Source organism: Sturnus vulgaris, chromosome 6 (assembly GCF_052056855.1).
Source record: "Sturnus vulgaris isolate bStuVul1 chromosome 6, bStuVul1.hap1, whole genome shotgun sequence".
Lineage (NCBI taxonomy): Eukaryota > Metazoa > Chordata > Aves > Passeriformes > Sturnidae > Sturnus > Sturnus vulgaris.
The window spans coordinates 37,577,585-37,598,906 of record NC_142248.1 but is presented as its reverse complement, the minus strand read 5'-3'; the positions used below and the strand labels follow the sequence as shown (position 1 = coordinate 37,598,906).

Sequence of the window (21,322 nt, the reverse complement as noted above, 5' to 3'; positions counted from 1 at the left end):
AATACAGTGCAATACAAATGAATGTGTTAACAGTGCTGTTGTTTGGAAGAAGCAGTATTGCTTATGAGAGAACAGTTTCTATTTTCCTACCACAATTATTATCCAGAACATTACTATCTATTTAAATTGAAATAGAAATGAAAAGTCACTCAGGCTTTGGAATACAGATGTTTAATATATCTCTTATACATATATTTTAAAATTTTAACTTATTTGCTGTGTGTGTTTTCTTCTCTCCCTCTGTACCCATTAATATCATTCAAAAATGATTGTTTTTTTGGAAATATAACTTCAAAAAGAAAAATGTGATTTTCCCAGCATGCTGAAGTCTTGGGTGGTATACACTGTTGTTGCTAGCCATATAATTTGAAATTAACACCATTGACAAATGCTGCTTCAAAGCTTCTATTGAAAAATCATAACATGTGAGTGCGGTAGGGCTTTTTTTGCTGATCTGGATTTATGTTTGTGTAATTTATTGTTAATAACTGGAGAGATCTTGTTATAGCTTGATTACTCTTCTTCAGTATACCCCTTGTTTTTTATCCCATTATTCACTCAAAGAACTTAATTAAATGAATCAGAGTATAAGCTCACATTTGCTGCAACAATCACAATTCCCCATAGATAATTTTCTTTGGCTGGTCTTGCTGGGATTTCCAGGAAAGTTCCCAGAAACAGTTTCACAGAATAGAGGGATTTCTCTTTTTAAAATCCTTTTTTGGTGTTACACAAATCTGAGCCCAGAAGAGTTTAATTTTTGAGTAATAACCATGAATTCTACATGCATGTGTGACCCTATAACAACAAAATCTTCAGAATAATTTGTGTTTAAGTTGAATCTTATTTGATTTTTTTGTGGTTGGCTTTGGAAACATTTGGTAGTTATTTTCCATTGAAATTCACATCCTCTTGGGGCAGAAATGTGTTTGAGTTCTTCTCCTGTTATTTCTGTTCTGTAATCGTAATTTTAAAGCTTGTTTTCATTTTTTTTCTTTTTCCTGTGTTGTGTGTATTTATCTTTCACATGGCAATAAATAATTCTGTGTTTGTTATTGGTGGTCCTGGTCTTAGTGTGCATGTATTTGTGTTGAAGGGCTACAATATATAGCCCAGTAAATAGCATTGTTCTTTATTTTGAGAAAGAGAAGGAAGGGTTGAAATTTATATCCATATTGCTGAAATAAAAATGTGGCCTATCCATTCAAGAATGTGGTTGTAATTTTTCAAAATTACTTATAAGACTTAGATGACCCATTTCTAGCTGGCTAAACTGGGAGATTTTTAAGAAATAAATTTTTAGAGAAGAAGGTTCAACACTACAGAAATTTTGACAGGACAAGCTATCCCCAAAGAACCACTAACACTCTCAACTGCTGTCTGTGAGTGCAGTGCAGTTCCCTTGGTTTCTGTTGCTTTTGTTGGGTCAAGATGCTTGATTGCTTGATTCTTATTAGACATTAAATAATACTGATTCATGCCTCAATGTACTAACATTGTGATGGCAGGCATTAAAGAGATGAGGCACCATGGTATTAGTCAAAAGGGAGAAGTTGTTTTGGGATTTTGGGATTTTGTTTTTGCTTATTAACAATTAATTGAAGACATTTCTATGAGAGCGGGTGAAAGCTTTCTCTGAGCGTGTAGCAGACTGACAAGGTACAAGTCAGCTTGAATCCAGAAGCTGTGTCACTGTGTCAGTGTTCTGTTTTGCAGGAAATAGCTCAGGCAAAGTCACCTGTTCTCAGTGCTGCACAATGTTTCAGCTAATGCTGAGTTGCTTCTTGCCAGCCTAAAGGGATGAGTGACTCTGATTTCTCACATATTCACAGACATGCATCCATTTCTGTGAGCATCAAAGGCTTGTTCTGAGGGTCCCTACAGCAGTGGAAGCAGTCCAGTCATCTCTAAGGAGGTTTATATCATATCCCAAGAGCTCTAACCAGAATATATTGAGGCTAAGTGCCATATCTAGGAGGTCCAGCTGAAATATGGTTTCAAATTGTAAATACAAAGTAAGAAAGTAAGATTCTGTTTCCAAAACTTGAGCCTGAACTGGGAGGAAACTTAGATGGAAATGATCATCCAGCCCAATCTCTTGCCAAAGCAGGATTATATCCTGCAGGCTGTTTTCTAGCATTTGCCAATCTGGCTATAAAAGCACCAAACAAATAGGCTCCATTACTGGGAAGAGTCTGGGAGACTGTTCCATTGTTTGAGAGACATTATGCCAGTTCATTGTTTTCTGAAATTAAGTATTTATTTTTTTTTTCTTATCTTAGTTACATCTTATCCTTGGTTATGTTCTGAGATACCAAATTAAAATTTGACATTATTAAAGGCAATGTAATTCTTGGCTCTTACAATCTACCTTTGTGTCCTCAAACCCAGGGTGTTGATCACCCCAAGGCAAAGGGCCGCACAGTTGTATGACCACAATTATTCTGTGTTACAGGGGCCAGGGAAAACGATGGCTATAAAATCCCTTTTGCTGCCTTTTTGTATCTGGCCTCCTTTTTACTAATTAATAGCTTTCTCCATCCCATCACAGCTTTTGCTGCTCTTCAGTGAGTGTTTGCCAGCAGCTGTATCTACTTTAGTAAGTAGTGTGACCTTGTAAGAGCGTGGGGTGAAAACAAAACAGGACCTGTGGAGTAAAATGGTTGGTGCTGAGGGCTTAACATCCACAGTCATGCTTGCTTTAAGGTTTTGGAATAGTTCTGGGCTGGTCTCTTAAACTGCATGTATATACTGGTTGGAGATCATTATATGGAGATCTGGAATGCATTTTCTGATTTAGTTTTGTCTGAAAGTCTGTGAGTATGTTTTGTTATGTGAATCAGAGCATAATATTTAAGGATGAATTAAAATGCTGGTGAGAGATACAATCCAGATATTTTTGAGTGTGTGTTGTTCAGAGCTGAATGCAGCATTATATACCCACAAGAGAGATTTGAGTCAGACATCAGGAAAATATTTGTAATGATAAGGGCAAGGAAGCACTATGAAAGTTGAATAAAATTAATGCTGAAATGTTTCTAAGAAGAGGATAAAGAAAAAATAATTTGCTAAGAAGAAAGATATAGTTGTTCCTAGATAGAGAAACAGAAATGGATTTGGTCAGTTTATGGCATCCCTTCAGGCCAAATTTCCCCTGGAGAAAAGGAGGCTTGTGGAGGTAACCTTATTGTTCTCTACAACTACCCAAAAGAAAATTGTAGTGAGATGGGAGTCAGGCTCTTCTCCCAAGTAACAAGCAGTAGGACAAAAGGAAAGGACCTCAGTTTGTGCCAGGCAAAGTTTAGATTGGGTATTAGGACAATTTATTTCATAAAGAGAGTTGTCAAGCACTAGAAGAGACTGTCCAGGGAAGTGGTGAAATTGCCTTCCCTAGGAGTATTTAAAAGGCATCTTGATTTGGTACTTGGGGACATAGTTTAGTGGTGGACCTAATGAGTTTTAAGGCATTTTCCAACATAAACCATTATATGATTCTATAATGGGTATCCCTTTTTCTTATTCTTATCTCTTTTTTCCCCCAGTTTTTAAATTTAATTAGTGTCCTTCCTTTGCTATTAATTATAATTTTTTATTTTCCTTGTCTGTTGTTTATAACTTGTGCTAGTTTAGGTACATCATGGAATCTCATTGAAGGCAATTTACGCTCACAGATACCAAAAGTTTTAACAAAGTTGACTTAAAAATCTTATCTACCAAATAGTATACATCATAGGTGATAATCTACTGTGAGCCAGATTTCAAAACACATATCATATTTTCTTCAGGTCAGTTTAAATTCAGGTTCAGATTAGAAATAATCACAAATGCTTTACTAAATTGATGGCATATAATTGTTTCCCAACATTAATTTGTAGTTTGGTCAAGTGGAAAACTTCACATCAATAAAATTGCCACCATTCTCTTCCTCTCTATTGTAGAGTTTTGGGAATTATATTCAATACTGTGTGTATTAATGTGATCACTGTTGAGAAAGAAGTGTCTTAAAAGATAACTGTGCCCCACAAAATACACATTTCAGAGCCAAACCCCAAACAAATCCTACTCCTAACCCTCAGATCACCCAAAAAGAGACTCAATAAATTTTGGCTTCTCTACCATTGAATTTAAATAGATATTAGGACCTTAAGTCACTAAAGTTTCTTTTAAATGCCTTCGTTCGTATAATAATTTTTTGCTTTATGCATTTTATGCTGTGGCTTGTGAAGATTCCAATGTCCCAAGAGAATGGGCCTTTTAAGTGGATGGTACAGGTGTCCACTTTTGACACAGAGAAGCAGTCTAGACTTGCTTCTTGGCTGCTGTTTAATGCAATCTCTGGGAAAAGGAAGATGTAGACTTAAACCCACCCTACTAAATTCTTTTAAAATCCCGGTTACTCATTTCTCAATAATTTATCTTAAAGCTGATTTATTCTCTAAAGATAACAAAGATTTAGAGATCCGAGGCCACTTCATATGTGTTCTTTTGTGCTGATGATATTTTATTTAGAAAAATATATACTTTCCTTTCTCAGGTATTTCCATTTTGCTAGGATAAATAATATTCAGAAATATTTTTTGATGTTCAAAATTATGTGTATACTCCTATCCATTTCTGATACTCAATTTAATAATGTTAAAAAAAAATAAAAGGGAAATGTTTTGCTACAAACATCAGTTTTGGAATGAAAACATTTTCATCTATGAAGGTCCATTTGTTCTGCAGTTAGCAAATACTTCAATTGACACTGTTGTCAAACCAAGGACATAAAACTGAGAGTGTGATATGTTATCTGCTGCCAATTACGTAAGTTCGTGATGCATAAGTTATTGCAAAAAATGGGGTCATGACCCCTAAACCAACTCCTTTTGAAGTTATAGTTCTTCATAAAACCTCCCGCATATTTGTATATTTTAGTTGGTTAACTCTTAACTGATTTTATGCAAGTGTTTATGAGAACAATTATATGATATTAAAGAAAAAGCAGACTCTTACGTCTACAGAAATAGAGATTTTGATATGCTTACAGAGAGGTAAATCTGACTAAAACATGGATTTTAGTTCCCAATCAAAGCACTTCAACCAAGTTCCTTCTCAAAGAGATGCTTGAAAATAAATATTTTTGACCATCAAATGTAAATATTAAAGTTATTGCAGTATATTATGTAGCAGTAAGGTAAGAAGATTAGGACTTACCTTCTCCAGTCATTGTCTTACCTTTTATATGATCTTTTATGACAAGGTTACACTAATCACTGCATTTTTCCTATTGCTTTCAGTTATCTTTCTGCATGACTAAATATGACAAAAACTCATACTCGTCATGTGAAAATCGTGTATAAGTAATAGAGTAAACTTTAATTTGAAAAATGTTAGCAAAGCTGGGAAGAGTGTTAGGTGAAGAAATCACTTGGAACTGGAACAACGAGGTCCTTTTTCATGTCTGGGGCAGAGGTTCTGGAAACTTTAAGACTCAAGATATTGTGATGCTAAAGATGTGTAGCACCTTCATTCTAATTCAAGGGGTTTGTTACAGGATCATTTAGCTGAAGGTTGGAGGTTTTTTAACTTCATAAATGAAAAAGGTATGACTTTTAAAAATTAGGTATTTTCAAAATTTGGTGGAATTATGACCTTTCAGATGATTGGACAAAGCCTTTCCTAGAACAGCTAGCAGTCCTTCTTCCTAATTCAGGACTGAAAACCAGGTGACTCATACTCTACTAAACAATTTTACCAAGTGGTTTTCTTTTTTTCCCTTGTGTTTTTGGGACACCTCAGCTACCTGTGTTGCTCTGCAACTTGCTAACTTCATACAAGCAGTTACCTATTCACAGACCTGGGGAAAGACCTATGCAATAATTCAATTGGCAGCCTGAGTTCAAGCCCTTGTTCAATTAATGGTTATTTATACAAAGTGAAACAGGTGAAACAGTGAAACAGGAGAGACAGAATACAAGAATAGCTTGATATTTTGGTGGCCAGAAAGCTTGCCTGGAATACAGGATTCTGACATCTTGCAGAACTGAAAATTGAAATTTGGACTCCTGTGCCACCAGTCAATGTCTTGATCATAGGATGATTACCTAGGAGGGGTGGAAGTTTTCTTGGTCTTTGATGTGTTTCATCCTAAGCATGAGAATCTTCCCCAGGTAAGAACTTCATAAGAACCGGTAGGTGTAGCTGCTGCGTTAAGGATTTAACCCTTTAGATGCGGCAGAAATAAGACACAGCTACGTGGTCCCTCTCATGATAGGAAAGAGACATTTATTCAGAGCACGATTTGTACTTTATATAGTATGTTCTGAGACCTAAAACAAGACAGTAGCTCATTGGATAATTGAGGGAGTGCCTGTGGGACAGTACTTCAGAATGAGTCCCATAGTCCACACCAGGTGCTAATCTCTATTACGAATTCCATTCTGTTTTGGCCAGATTATCATCCTGGGAGAAATTCTCCCTAACTGAAGCGGAACAAGCTATCAGCCTGGGAACAGAGCTGAGAGAGCAGGAGAAGCTCCAGCCCGAGAATGATTTACCAGGCTGTAATTTTCCTAGCTCACTAACGTGTTCACAGGTAGGTACCTGCAAAAGGTTTGGTCTCAAGAGAATATAATTTCTCAGTGAAAGAATGCATCCCTGTAAACTCCAACAGGGACGTGACTAGAGTTTTTACGACCATGTAGGTCCAGAGTGGTTTGTCCATTGTGATGATCCATCAATGTCCTAAGATTGAAAGAGAGGTCAACAAGCAGTGCTGGAGGGCATGAGTCTCAGGAAGCCTGCAGAATGCCAAAGCATATGTCTGTGTAAGTGTCAGACTTGTAAATCAGCTGTTGGTACAAAAATTTAACAATGGGGAAATGGTCACATACAAGCATTCGTTTGGGGATTAGTCTTATGAGTCTGGCTGCTTTTAAACACTTCATCTGACATTGATATGAAACCAGGGCATTAAACCAGGAGCCTGACATGTGATCTGTTGCCAGTTGCCTTCAAATTACCATGTCTGATGAGAGAAAGAGATGAAGTTAATGGAGAAATGGGACAGGTCATCTGGACTCTGATAATTAATGTTCCCTAGAAAATAAAAGTTTTGAAACTTTCCTGGAAACGAAGTTTTATGATCTGCTACAACAGCCCACAGGGGGAATGCTGCAACCTACACATATTGACAATTGTGGTATTACCAGACAATTAATTTTTATGAGTAATTTCCAGAGCAACCCTCAACCATGCAGTCACGCATACAGTGCAACAGTGTGCCATGGAATCAAGACTCAGCTGAAGGCCAAAGATTATACTGATTTATTAATATTTGCAAAAAAGTTCTGAACAGCAGAGACCAAATTGAGCAACAGAATGGGGAAGAAGGAATGGAGTTGACAATAAAATGAGTTTTGTAAGGATATGATCCAGAGCATGGTGAACTCAACAGAAAGATTTCCATTGTTTTTTTTTTTTAAGGTCTTGGATAGATCTCAAGAGAAATGAGACATTCCATCTTATACCATACCCCTTACTTTCTCCATCTGAATGGAAAATACATTCTTGCTCACAATGGCATACCCTTTAGTGAACAAGAATTACAAGCAAAATGTTGATCACATTTGAGATGTAAAGCCAAGAATCCCTACCTAAGCAGTCCCAAAAGTGGCTCTCCAAGGACCAAGAAACTGGCAAATTCTCTCTAACAGTACCTTCATATTTGTATTAGAATAGTGTTACCCTGTACTTAATGTTGCAAATCCATTCTGCCTTCTCCCTTAAAAGAGAGAATAATAGAGTAACTGGATTTATAATTTCATTTCTCTTAAATCCTTCTCCATACACACCTTACTTGCAAAGGTAATGAACTGTTTAGTTGTCCTCGACTTATGTCTAGTCTAAGTAGTAATAGCTGTTACTTTCAAACAGCTATTAAATACTCAGTAGTTCTTAAACAATGCCAAGAAATACTTGCAATAAAAGAACAACCAACAGAGATGACTGGAGATGAATTTGTATATATCATTCAGATGAAAATAATAGTTCTGTCAAAGTCCCTGTTAAAGGCTGTTAGACAAAATGATATACTTTGCACTGAGTCTACATAGCTCATGGATTATGGCCCCAAGTGATAGATCTTAAAGATAAGCTTGGTTATCTATTTTCAAAATTTTTCCTTTTGTGGGAACAAAAGATTGCTGCCTAATGTAAGTAATATTTGAGAAACTCATCCTGCTGTGATAGCAACTCTTATTTCATCCTACACACTGAAGAACATAATTTATCTTAACACTAGGCATTGAGCAAAACTAGCTGTGGGGAAATAGTACTAATAGGGTTTCCTTTTACTGCTGAACTCAATTGAAATCTGCAGTCAAGCCAAGCCTGGTTTGAGTACTCTGCTGTTATTTTCTTTAACGTGGTGTGAAAGACCAAGGCTGCTTTATTGCAATGGAAGGATAAGTTAGCAGCAAGACATGCTGAGTTGAGGAGCTGGTGACAACATTCAGAAAAAAAAATTGGCATTACTTCCCATCACTTTGGAGATACAAGAATAAATTTCCTTACAGAGAAAACCAAAACATTTTCAGTGGAGAATGCTCAACAGACAGTGCTACTGTTTGGTGGATTGCAGCCTTCTCAGTGTCCTGCAGATCTGGAATAAACTCTTCCAGGTTCCTCAGAACAAGCCCCTCACGTTGCCCAGGCTATACATGATTGGGTGCCTCCTTCTCATCTTCTCATCAGTCTGGATTCTATCTGTATAAGAAAGCCCAAATTCCATGGTCTCAGGATTTGCCCACCCCCTTCACAAGCATTGTAGGTGCTGGCTTTCCCTTTGTGGAATCACTCTGTGTTGCTTCCTCCAGGATCCTGTAAGGTATCATCAGTGGAGAGAGCTGTCCTTCACCTGGCCTCATACACATACACAAACTCCTTAACAATAGGCATTGGCATCTCTTTCTGCAAGGTGATTCTGATCGAGGGGGCACAGCACCAGCAGTGCCCAAAGCTTTGCAACAGAACAGAAAATATGCAGTAGAATTGGATTAAAAGGATAGAAATGAAAAAGACCTGCATTTTTTTTTGCTGTTACAGCACTGGACGTAGAACAGCATTTCCAGTTTAAAATCTGTCAAATGATGGAGCACAAACTTTAACTTTTGTCCCAGACCTTCCTGAGGACACTGGAAATTCCTCTGTGTTTGATAAGCCACAATAGAGGCTCTTTCCTCAAGGACAAGTAAACACATAGCCATTAACAGTCTGGTTGTAAAGGATAACTGAGCTTACTCAAGGACTTGTTTTCTCAGGTTCATCTGCACTATCAGCTTGAGCACATCCCTGAAGATCCCCTGGAGGTCATGCAGATTGCACTTTTGCTTTGTCTTGTTCTCAGGATTTTTTTTTTGCAAGTTCCCTGTCTACAAAGAGGTGTGGCAGAATGATGCTTGAAAACCTGTCTCTGTTCACTCTATCAGTGTCACAGCAGATCTCGTTTTTTACCAGGATGTTTCAGTGCCGTGGCTCAATGAATGAGGGAGACACAGACTTTATTTGTAGAGTATATTAAAAATCTGGTATGTTGCCACAAATAATGTCAAGATAGAAAATCCTGATTCAAAAATCAGGATTCAAAGGTCAATGTGAGTTTATTGGGCAGAAACAATTATTTAATCCATGTTGTGGAGCAATAAGCCCACTAATATCCTGACCTTGGTTTTATCTGGAAAGTGATGATAATAGCAAAGATGATATAGTTCTATATCCATGACAAAATTAGCAGATTTTTTTGTGGACCCCATCCAAATACTACTGAAGCCTACAGAAACCCCCCCCACAAAAACCACACAAAAACAAAGGGTACTTTTCTGTGCTTGCATACCAAAGGAGATGTGTATCGGTTTTGCTTTTAAACACAAACCTTAGGATGCATCCAGACCCATCCAGCACATGATTACACAGCTGATGTGTACATTTCTCCTTTTTCCACTCTCATCAAAAGGTTCATCAAAGCTGTGGAGATGTTTGATATTCCTGGTGAGATGAGGTCAGTGCCCCTCTCTTGGAGCTGATTCATATGAAGTGGAGGCTGAAAGGGGACAGAGGGCATGGGAGAGAATAGGTACTATTTTTAGCACAGAGACATTTATCAGTAGCTCTGGCATCACTGGAAATCAGCAAAGGGAAGTCTCTGTTGGGGACATGATTCATGAAATAATACACAGAAGGCATGTGGCGACCTGCAAATAGCAGAGTCCCCTACGGTCGTGCCATTGACACCTGTTTGCATTTGGATTCTATCACACTTGTGTGCCAGTATTTCAGACTTATTATTTTTTCCCTTGGTCTTTTAGGGGTTAGCACAGATGGTGACTTCTCTTGTGTGTTTTGCCCTTTACACTTGTTTCTAGTGCCCACCTGACTGCCTTCATTGTGGTTTTGTTCTTTTCAGAGCGCTATTGATTATATACAGCACTTTGTGGGAATCTGGCATAAAGGGACGGCTTTATAAGCCATCATGGGCTCTAAGTATCTATTTTTATCAACCTAAGCAATTGTTGCTTTGAAAAAGAGACCCCTACTTCCCAGGCTGTGTGTTGCTGACCTCGGTTAGTCCGAACTCCTTTGACCTCAGTGCAGCTTAAGCGATGTGACAGCCGAGTCAGCCCCTTTAATTCCAGTCTTTGTGAGGCTCATGTGATAATCATGCACTTGCTCTGTCAGAGGAACAGGCAAAGAGCGATTCTGTCTGTACTTGCTCCCTGCAGCAGACCTCTTTCTTGTCTTCTCTCTTCCACCAGATTCCTTTCATTTTGTTGGTTCTATTCAGGAACAAAGAGGACTTTGTTGAATTGTCTTTGTGGTTTATTTTCCCGAGCCTTGGAAGATAGCAGACTTTTGCCACTGTTTTATCCAATCCTTTATCGCATGCACAATACCCTGAATGCTTAACGGAGGCTGGTGTGTGTTAGCCTAACTATCTCCCTTTTTTTTTCCAGGTTGGAATCCAAGGCTGACTTCTGGACGCCAAGTTAGGAATAATGGCTGGAGTAAAAACTCAGGGAGGGGTCTGTCCATGCAGCTGCAATAAAGGATTCAATCAGAGGAGCTGTAGTCATGAGTAGATTTCATCTTGTTTTTCATGTTCTCTGGTCTTACTAGGCCCCCTGTGTCTACGTAGAAATCTATTTCTTTACAGGTGTAGAACACATCTTCATCAAATGGTCTTTGGGCACATGCTCAAAAAGAGATAAAAATGCATTGGCTGGCCACTACAGCTGCTAATATTTTGCAGCTTTTATCTGAGCCTGTGAAAGTGTTTTGACATGTTAAACTGCTGTGGCCTGCACAGATGCAGAAAGGCAGTTCAAAAGAGTGAGATGAAGGACTCTAGTTTATAGATTTTACCCTAACAGTCTTCTCCAAATCTCAGGACAAGTCAGTTGTATGGTGAAGACTAAAAAGAGCAGCTGACTCTAATCTTCTGCCCTAACCACTTTTCTCATGACCTGTAACTCTACCTATTCCCAACACATAGCTCTTAATGTGTTTTTTTTTTTATTTAATGCATCAAAACATGTTTTTTAAAACCACGGAATATGTAGCCATTACTCAAGGCTGTCCCTGGACAAGGTAATAACTGAGAGTTGCTTCATCAAACCTCCCATGAGGGAAGAGATCTATAATCTTTGTTTTTAGTGGAACAGACTAACATCTCTGAAAGGGTAGTAGGCACCAAAATACTGTGCTTCTGGACTCTGTATAAAAAAGGTCAGGCAGTGTTTAATCCTGAGAGTGACCTCATGGACCTTGAGAGAATTTCATCAAGGATGTAGTTAGACTGTATTTTGCAATAATCTGAAGGAAATAAGCTTGACATTTCAGAGATAAAGCTCACAAGCAGCACCATTCCAGTCACCCAATGTTCTTTGTAAATGGGATTTCTGTGCTGTTTATTTCTCAAAAAGTCTCATGTTCAAAACCTGAAACTTTCAGCCCTTACTTGAGCAAAAATTGCACAGAAACCAGTATGAATAGTGCCTAGAGCAAAGTGAAATAAAAGCTGGAGGATTTGGTGCTGTGTTATTTGGCTCATGCTGCAAAACTTCAGCAAATTTGTCTCTAGTGAGCAAAGTGAGCAGTTTTGACAGCTTTTATTATATTGAATTACAGTGACAAATAGGAGCATTGGTTTGCAGAACATTTGAAAGTGTGATAAACACAGTCCTAATGAGAAAGATTTTTTTTATTTGACAGAACATCACTGTTTTTCCTCATGCATACAAGTGCACCAAAAAAAATTTAGAAAAAAAAGGAAAAAAAAGAGACCTGGTTATTTGAGGCAAAATTCCTGAAATATTATTCTCTAAATCTCTAAGCTTTCACTTATTACTTTTTATTCAAAAAAGTATTTGATGATTATATTGACCACAAAAATAGTAGCAGTGATAAAAGAAAATAAAATTTTTAGTTCAACATAGAGTACCACAGTGTTTTCCTACTAATTTAAGTATGAATTTAAAATCAAGCATGCTTTTCAACATTAAAGTATTATTGTCCAGAAGATAAATGGTGCTTGCAGGGACAGAATTGCTCTTATATCCCTCATGAAATTATAGTCTTTGGGTTGTTTAACTCCAGTTTCACCCACCATGGTGCTTTTTGAACTTTGAAGCCTATAGTGAGCAACTTGTGCTACAGAAGAAAATAATTTAACATCTATGTACACACTACAGTTGTAGCAAGCTCACAGGAGAGAAATCTGTTTGGAAAGCAACTAGTGTTATGAGTGCTGCTAAAAATAGCAATAATATCGAGATAAGTTTGCATATCCACCAGTAACACTTGCAAATGAAGGCATTTTGCTGCAGCTGTTAGGGATTCAATCACTTCTAACAAAGGTGTTTAGTCCAAGATGCTGGAATTTTACGAGTGTGGATTTCACTGAAAACTGTTTACTGCTGCTGCCTGTTGTGTATCTAAACTTTCATCCCTCTCCATCTTCTTTGAATATAAAGAGTTGCTGCTGCTTGTGCAGATTCATTGTGTCATGCTGGTCCGAGATCCATATATTCCATACATATATATATATATATATATTGATGTAGCAGTAAAATGGAGCCAGGAGGTTAATGCTGTTCAGACACATTGGAGCCCTCCCCACAGGTACATTTGTGTGTGCATGCCCTTCACACATGCATGTCCCTGCCGGCATATGTGCTTATCTTGCTGGTTTTCTAATTTTCTGAGGAATTTTCAGGAGACTTAGCTGAGCTATGTCTCTGCTTACCTCTTCCTTACTTCTTCCTTCCTTTTCATTTGCCTGTTCCTCTCTGTCCTCCCTGCATGCCTGCTTCAAACCCTGCAGCCTGCTGAGATCAAGCCCGTGAGCCGCCCCGGGCAGGGACACTGCTCCTCCTGGCAGGGATGCCCATTCTCTCGAGTTCCTCAGCCCGGGAACTCGCTCTGTGTGTGCTGATGCAGTGGGGTGCAGTACCAGCTGAGAGGAAGCCGCCAAGAAAGCCACAGGAGCACAATGCATATGGAAATGAAGCTAGATATGACAAACCTGCCACTAGGGCAGCCCCAGCTCACCCAAACTGTGCTGAGCAGACACACCGCTGAAGGAATTTTTCATGCATTGTCACATCCTCAAAGCTTGTTTTTCAGAGCATCGAAATGCCTTTTGCTGTCTCGAAAGCCAATTCCTGCACGTTACAACTTTTAAATCAGTCTTACTAGGATTGAGCAGAATTAGGGATAGGCAAATCCTATTAGGTCTTATTATCATTTGAACTGCCAGAGCGGTATTGTTCTATATGTTAATTTGCCAAGCACTCTGTTTCTGTTTAAATAACTCAGTGTAAACACCACATAATTATTGTCTGTGCCTCTTAATACATATTAATGTGTTTAAAGAAAGATTTTTAATATTTCACTTAGAATTCAAGCACCTTCCTGCCATTTTTAAAGATTTAGCCATTCCTCCTCATCAAGAAGGTTATGTTAATTTTGATGAGGCAGTGGAGGGAGGGTGAAATTACACTGACAGCTTATGCCATATGCTCTTTAGTGAAATTGCTTTTGGACTCCCTGTTGAATGAACTGATTCCCTTAAAACAAAAGGCAAAAGGAGCATTGTCTCTTGAAACCTCTTCAGATGAACAGTGAGGAAGGAAATGCCTAGTTTGGCTTCTTGCACCCAATGCAGATTATTCTCAGTGGCTGCTCAAAGTGATTTGTGAGACAGTACATGTTCTCCCCTGTGCTCCAGCCCTTGGAGAGGAAGGAGTGGTGGGAATAAGCTACTATCACAGGCAGAGAGGGAGTTTATTTGTCTAAGAAGATTTTAGCCCAATGCATCTACTCCCTGTGCAGCAGACTTGTCTCAGCTCACACCCTTGCAGCCCCAGCTCACTGGAAGACACCTTCCCCCTTCTCTCTCTGCCACCCATTCCCATCCCCACCCAGTCAAACGCTGGCAGCCTTCTTATTCCATGGTCAGGGTTTCTGCAGAGTTGTGTGCTCTGGCATTGCATGGAGCACCTCTGGGATCTTGGGGCTGTGGTTGGCAGTGCTGCAGTCCCAGAGCCCTCCCTCTGTGGAAGGGTTGCTGCCCTGGTCATGCTGAACCTTCACCAATGACAGACCAAAAGTAAATAGCGTGTCCAAAAGTAAGAAGACTTCTCAGTAGGATTTTTACCTGAAAAAATATCTGAGGCCAATAAAGATGTGGGCCTGATGCAAGGAGACATCGTGGTGGAGACCTCTTAATACCAGGTGAGCCCTGTAAGTGTGTTCCTAGAAGGAAGGCTACAGCCCCCAGTGACACCATGGTGATACTGCCATGTGGTTACCAGTGTCCCCACTGCTCCAGGCAGAAAGCTGCCCAGTGAAAAAGAACCTGATGGCGCTGGTTGACAACAGCTGAACATGACCCAGCATGTGCCCAGGTAGCCAAGAAGGTCACTGGCATCCTGGCTTGTATCAGGAGTAGTGTGGCCAGCAGGACCAGGGCAGTGATCATTCCCCTATACTCAGCACTGGTGAGGTCACACCTTGTGTCCTGTGTGCAGTTCTGGGCCCCTCACTTCAAGAAGGTCATTGAGGAACTGGAGCATGTCCAGAGAAGGGCAGTGGAGCTGATGAGCACAAGTCCGATGAGCAGCAGCTGAGGCATGTGGGGGTGTTTAGCCTGGAGAAAAGGAGGCTTGGGGGGGGACCTTATTGCTCTTTCCAACTAGCTACCTGAAAGGAGATGGCCGTGAGATGGAGGTCAGTCTCTTCTTCTTAAGTAAGCTATAGGATGAGAGGAAATGGCCTCAAGTTATGCCAGGGAAGCTTTAGGTTGTATATTAGGAAGCATTTGTTCAACAAAAACGTTGTCAGACGTTGAGAAGGGGTGTTCAGGGCTCTGGTTGAGTCATCACACCTTGAGGTATTTAGAAGACATGTAGATGTAGCACATGGTTTAGCGGTGGACTTGATACTGCTGCATTAATGGTGGGACTTGATGAACTAAAAGTTCTTTTCCAGCCTAAGCGGTTCTGTGATTTTATAATTTTGTTCCTGTAGCTGGTGTGCAACAGCTTCAAGCTGGAGAGACACCCACATCCTGTTGTGAGTTGGACCTCTGCAGGGTGATGGGTCATCAGGTCTCTTTACAGTGACAGTTAAAAAAAGAGAGGGAGAACACAGAGACACACTTCAAAGAAGGAGATGAGTAGGCAGAAGAGAAATGAGGCAGCAATAGCCATGGTGCTGGCTTAGGAATCTGGAGTCATATGAGTGTATATTTGGTAGCCTTAGGGCTACCTCTCTGGTCTGGACAGGGACTGAAGCTCCTGGTGGCTGGAAAAGAAGTGGAAAGAAACCTCTGTGCATGCTGTGTGACTGGCAGTGGAGCTGGAAAGGGACACTGGAAGGGCATGTGGGAAGGAACGACAGAGGAGCAAAAGACAGACACTGCCAGAATGATTTCTTGGTGACCTGGCTTATGGGTGGCTTACTGGTGGCCTGGAATGGGTTATGCAAGAGGCTGCAATGACCTGTCCAGCCTGTCGCCCCAGATTTGTCATGTTGAGGTCAAGTAGGTGATCACATGCTCTGTTGGGAGCCTGCAGGCAGCCAGACCCATACTTGTATTGATACAGTGCCTGAATCTCTGTAGGAGATTGTCAGTGGAGTTTGCCCAGGTGCTGAATAGTGTTCTGTTGCCAATATCTGAGATAGGATGAAAACCTTGGCTCCCATGGCACAGAGCAGTGTTTCAAAGACTGCTCTTTTGCAGGTGTCTGGTGTAGTTGCCAGTTATTTCTGAGCCTTCTGTTTAGGACTTAGGAAGGGGAAGAGAGGAAATCTCTTACCTGAGGTATTTCTGAAAGATGCTATGGGGGTTTATTACTTTTTTTGGGTATCTGGAGAGTGCACATAGGGTAAGAACCTGTACCAGCCTTCTGTATTTTCAGTGGACACATTGTAGGAGCAGACCAAATAGCTAATCTCACAGACCTTGATCACAATTGCACCCATGACTGGCAATATTGGTGAGGACTTAGAATGGCAAAACACTCTGAGGCAACTGCAGGAATTTTCTCTTTCACTACAGGTTTCTAGAAGGGGAACTGTAGGAAGCCCTGAAGTTGGTCTGAGGAATACGGAAATGTTGCCTTCATCAAGGGTAATCCTAGATTCCAGGGAGAATGGACACCTCCTGTGGGCATGAAGAGACTGACATGAAGAGAGGATAACACTGAGTCCCATGTCTGCCATCAGTCTGGGATAGCTGCCCTTATCTTTGGCATCAGTCTTCTCTATGCCTTGGAGGTCCACCTGAACAGGTCTGTCCACCTGACACAATGGACTGTTTTTAAGAAGGCAAATCTTGTGATAGGTGGGAAATAGTAGCAATGCAACTTGTACAAGCAACTTGTTCAGTAGAGGTGAAGCAAGGAGGAGCAGTGGTGATGTTGCTGCTGCCTACACGTTGGACAATGGATACCAGAAAGCTTGGAGCACAGCCCACGTTTAATGTGCCTGCTGTGCTGTGGAACATACAAGGGATGGATGAGTGGGCTGTGTGGGTCAAACTGGAGCTGTGCATGACGTGGTTCAGAGCCTGGGGCTCACTCTGGTTGCTGCTTGGTGGAAGTAACCCTGGCCAGTGAGACATGGGCTCTCTGCATTACTAACACTGAGAGGAATATCTGTCCTGTTACATTAACAGGGAATGGATTTGGACTTCCTAAGTCTCTGTTAGATTCTACTGCAAGTCCAGCACTTGAATCTGTTTCTCTTATTGTACATTAGTCTCCTCTGGGGAATCCCTCTTTCTCTGTATGAGAAACACAAAGAATAAGCCATAACAGACTTTATTAAGTTATCCAAGAGATGTTGTGCAGGATAGTATCCCTGGAAGTCATCCCCTTGCTCCGAGGAAAGATCACACTTAACTAGATGGTCCCTTAGAGAAATTCCTCTAACTCCTCCCTGCCACCTCCAGTAATGCAGCATCAACTACACACTGAGGCTTCAAAGCTTCACTCCCCTTGCACCTTGCACTTCATTTATTTTTGCTGTCCCGACCTCAGTGTATCCTCGCTGCAAGATTAAAATTTCTCGTCCAACTCTTGCTGCATATGGCAATGCTTTCTTTTGGTAACAGCCTTTCCTTCATATTGGACAACTCTTTGGAGGCCTCTTTCCCTCTATCAAGGCCTCTCTTTTCCATAGCACTTAATCTTCCTGCTGTGCTCCACTGGCTGGCTCCCCTGCACTGCTCTTCTGGTGTGAGCCTTGTGTCCCTGTTGACCTTGTTAGCAATTTAGGTCTAATATTTGATACTGAATACAAACCTAGGATTCAGGCAACTTGCTCCAAAGACCAGGATCCTGGCAGAGTTCTAGCATGTGGTGCTCCTAAAGAATAATAACTCCATGAGGATTTGGTGACCCCTCTGTAAGACCTGAGGAAGAGAGTGCTGGCCAAGGCCTGGGGAGTTCTGTGGCATGTTGGCCCTCCCTGCTCCATCTGCTTTCTATTGCGCTTGAAAAGGAAATTAACTGAGCTAAATTATTTCAAAGTGACATTCTCCACACTGCACTCTAATTCCATAATTGCCATCTCCATGCAGTTCCCAGTACTAAAATGTTTAAAATAACAGCCTTTGAAAAGAGCCAAACCTTCAAAAGGCCATGCACCACCTCTGCTGGAGTAGTAAAATGATGGCAGAATAATTTCCACATGCAGTGGATGGGTTTTTGGTTATTTGAGGGTTGAGCATAGTTACTTCCTTCGCCAGGAATTTCTCTAAATCAGGAATCAAAACTACTTTTTCCCCTTGTGAAGTCTTTTTAAATGCTGTATTGACCAATGTATCAGCCATGGTTTGGTCTACAGCTGATCTCTCAAACTTTCTGTTGCAAATTTTTGAACAGATAGAAGAATCTTTTTATTTTTTAACATGGAATCATCTCCATATGGAGAGAGGGGTGAGATAAATTTTTACTTTCTGCACTTTGATCTGATTAATTTCTCATGTGCAGTTCTGTAAATGCTTCTGTAGCAATGATAGCACTGGCTTGGTTTAGTCTGACATCTATTAACAGCATCTTCAGTGTGATGTAACATCTGAGACAAAAAAGATAATGCTCAGCCAGTTAACAGCGGGCTGCCACCAAAGACGTGTTGGCCAGTGATGGTTTGTGCATTATGGCTCAGGAGCTGCAGGCTGAGAGACTTCAGCATGCAAAGTATTGTGATTTTTCCTAACCCATTGGCTCATTTGTGTTGCATTCTTTCTCTAATGTTATCTCCATTTGCTCCATGCACACCTCGTATTTTCTCTTCCCTTGTGCTTTTGGTAAGATTTTTTTATTTCTTGAAATCTTCCTCTGAATCGGTTCTGCATTTTTAGCTTAGTATATCTACCAGTATGATTAACTTTGCTGTGCAGTATTGAGTCCACTCCTGGAATTCATCAGGTTATTGTAAAGACTCTTGCATGTATTCCATTATGTGAATGTGTACCTTGCCATACCTTTAAACAACTCCTCTGTTAATTTTCACAGAGATTTCAACTTTTTTCTTAAAGTAAAAAACAACCAGAATAAAAATAGCAAGCAATCTTTTCAGCAATGAGCAGTCAGAATTTATGTTCTCATTGGGCACGGCTCTGAAGATGTGATGATTCCATTCAGCTGAGCATCAACAAGATCAAAAGACTTTGTTGAAGTGTAGCTGTCACTTTGATCAGAGCTGTACTGGAAACTTAATGAAATGAGTGGCTTCTTTTGACAGTTGCATCTTTTGACTATTTCTAGTTGTGGTTTTGATACTATGGGAAAATAACCTGACCCTGTTGAGTCCAGACACTGTGGTTGGATTTTGGGTGAGAGATTAGATCAGACTTTCTTTTTTTCTCCATTAAATACAGTTGCCTTGAATTTTGCCTTGAATTTTGAATCCATCAGCTGATTTCTGAAGTTAGACATTTTTTTTCTTTTTTTTCCCCTGATCACAAGTTATTTCACTAATTTCAGATTTTTCAGCATTCTCAATAATTCTGAAATGAATGCTGTTTCGTATTCTGGGCAGGAGAAATGATCTGATGGTCACTGCCCTAGCCTGAGACTTGAAAAATTTCAATAGAATTATGTGGAAAAATTTGTCCATATTTTGTGTGAAGGTTCAATGACTTAAAGTTTGGTTTTGTTGGGCTCCCATTGTGTATGACTTTACAAAATCACTGTGGAGGTTAGAGAAGACTGTAGGATGGAGTTGGTTTGGGAGTTTGGAGTCAGGAATGAACAATGCAGGTCTCTCTACAGGAAGATTTTTCACTCACCCTTCCTTTGTATTCTTTCACTCAGGTGGTGACTGAATTTATTTTTGAAGTGATTTACCCCCAGCTAAATAGAAATGGTTGGGGACAAATCAACCTGTTTTTTCAGCTTAGTGCTGAAATTATCTACAAAACTCTTGGTTCAGTGTATTCTGCATTCCTTTTTGGACTGTGATAATAATTTCTCTGGAAAAGCCAATTTTTCTTCTTTTGCAATTGGGTTTTAACTCCTTTGAATACCTCTAAAAGTCTCAAATTTAAAGTTGGGACATTAATTTCCTCAAGTCTTTTCTTTTACCTAATGGTATAATCCTTAGAGCACTATCATATTACACACCATCTATTGTGAACAACCAATGAGTGCCTGCAGATCAGGTACTCCAAAGATTCTTCTCTCTTTTCCAGACAATCCTCTACAAGCAGCAGCTGTAGTCATGTTCAGATGTTCAAGTGACTACATTTGGGACAAATGAACATCCTGAATTTGGATGCTCAGCTCTGAACTTCATGGCATTTAAAATATTTATTGCATGCTAGACTTGAAACCACAGCTTTCCATCACTGCAGTTTTGCTGCTCCAGACACGGGGACTACCTTCAGAGCTGGTGGTGCAAATGTTACACATTTGTCCTCACTCTTTGAAGACATGGCATTGCACTCATCTTCAATTTTTGCTTTTTACATCAGAACTCAGCTGGCAATTTTGCTGGCATTGACTCTCTGGTGATACAGGTAAGATTTCTGCCTTATCCCGAGCTTGAACTGTCCCCCTGCAAGAATGAGCTTTGTGTGGGAATGTCCATGTACTTTTTTCCCCCCAAAGTGACACTTTTCCACAAGGGTTGGTACCAGGTTTCTCAGAAAAATTAGGCAGATGGCTAAAGATTACCTTGTGGCCTGAGCACTATGGCCTTTTGAAGGAATCTTGTTGGAAAAAAGCCAAACAGGAATGGCCCAAGAGGAAGAGTATTTTTGAGCTGTCTTCAGCAAAAGGAGTACTTGGTAGGAGAATGGCGTGTCACCTTGTATCCCTCACAATGAATGTATCTATATTCTAATTTCCTGAGCTCTGGAGAGGAGTCAAATGTCTGAAGAAAGTTTTCTTTGCTCACGGGTCCAAAACTTCTGCATTCAGAGCGCGGGGCAGACAGCTTGTCTCCACTTTCTTCGCGAGTGCGTTGCCAGATCTTGCCTGGCTGCTCCTGACAGCCAGCATTTCCCACTGCAGAGCTGCTGCCTCCTCTGCTGTGTCCCAGCTGCCTCTGAAGCCCTGCAGACAGCTTGGACCCTGCCATTCACAGTCATGTTCACTAGCCCGTGTCCAGTGCGTGCCATTATCCCAGCACTTGCTAAATAGAAGGGAATATGGATGTTCCTGTATTTCTGCTGAGCAGACGTGCTCCCCACAGTCCTGATGAGGCAGTGTGACTGCCTGGCCTCCCCCATCACAGCCATGGGGATAAGCCATGAAATTTCCTCCTGATTCCT

The 21,322-nt window shown here is 40.4% G+C and overlaps 1 long non-coding RNA gene across 2 annotated transcripts in view; it reads right to left on the bottom strand.

Annotated features, from left to right (window-relative positions):
• LOC148223431 (uncharacterized) overlaps positions 1-21,322 on the bottom strand; it is a 115,125-nt gene that overhangs the window by 57,261 nt on the left and 36,542 nt on the right. The window contains exon 3 of one of the 2 annotated variants that reach the window (XR_015804239.1): positions 7,361-8,748. The exons of the other annotated variant lie outside the window; for it this stretch is intronic. This is a non-coding gene — a long non-coding RNA (uncharacterized LOC148223431). Of the gene's footprint in view, positions 1-7,360; positions 8,749-21,322 lie in introns of those variants that run through there. 2 annotated transcript variants of the gene reach the window in all.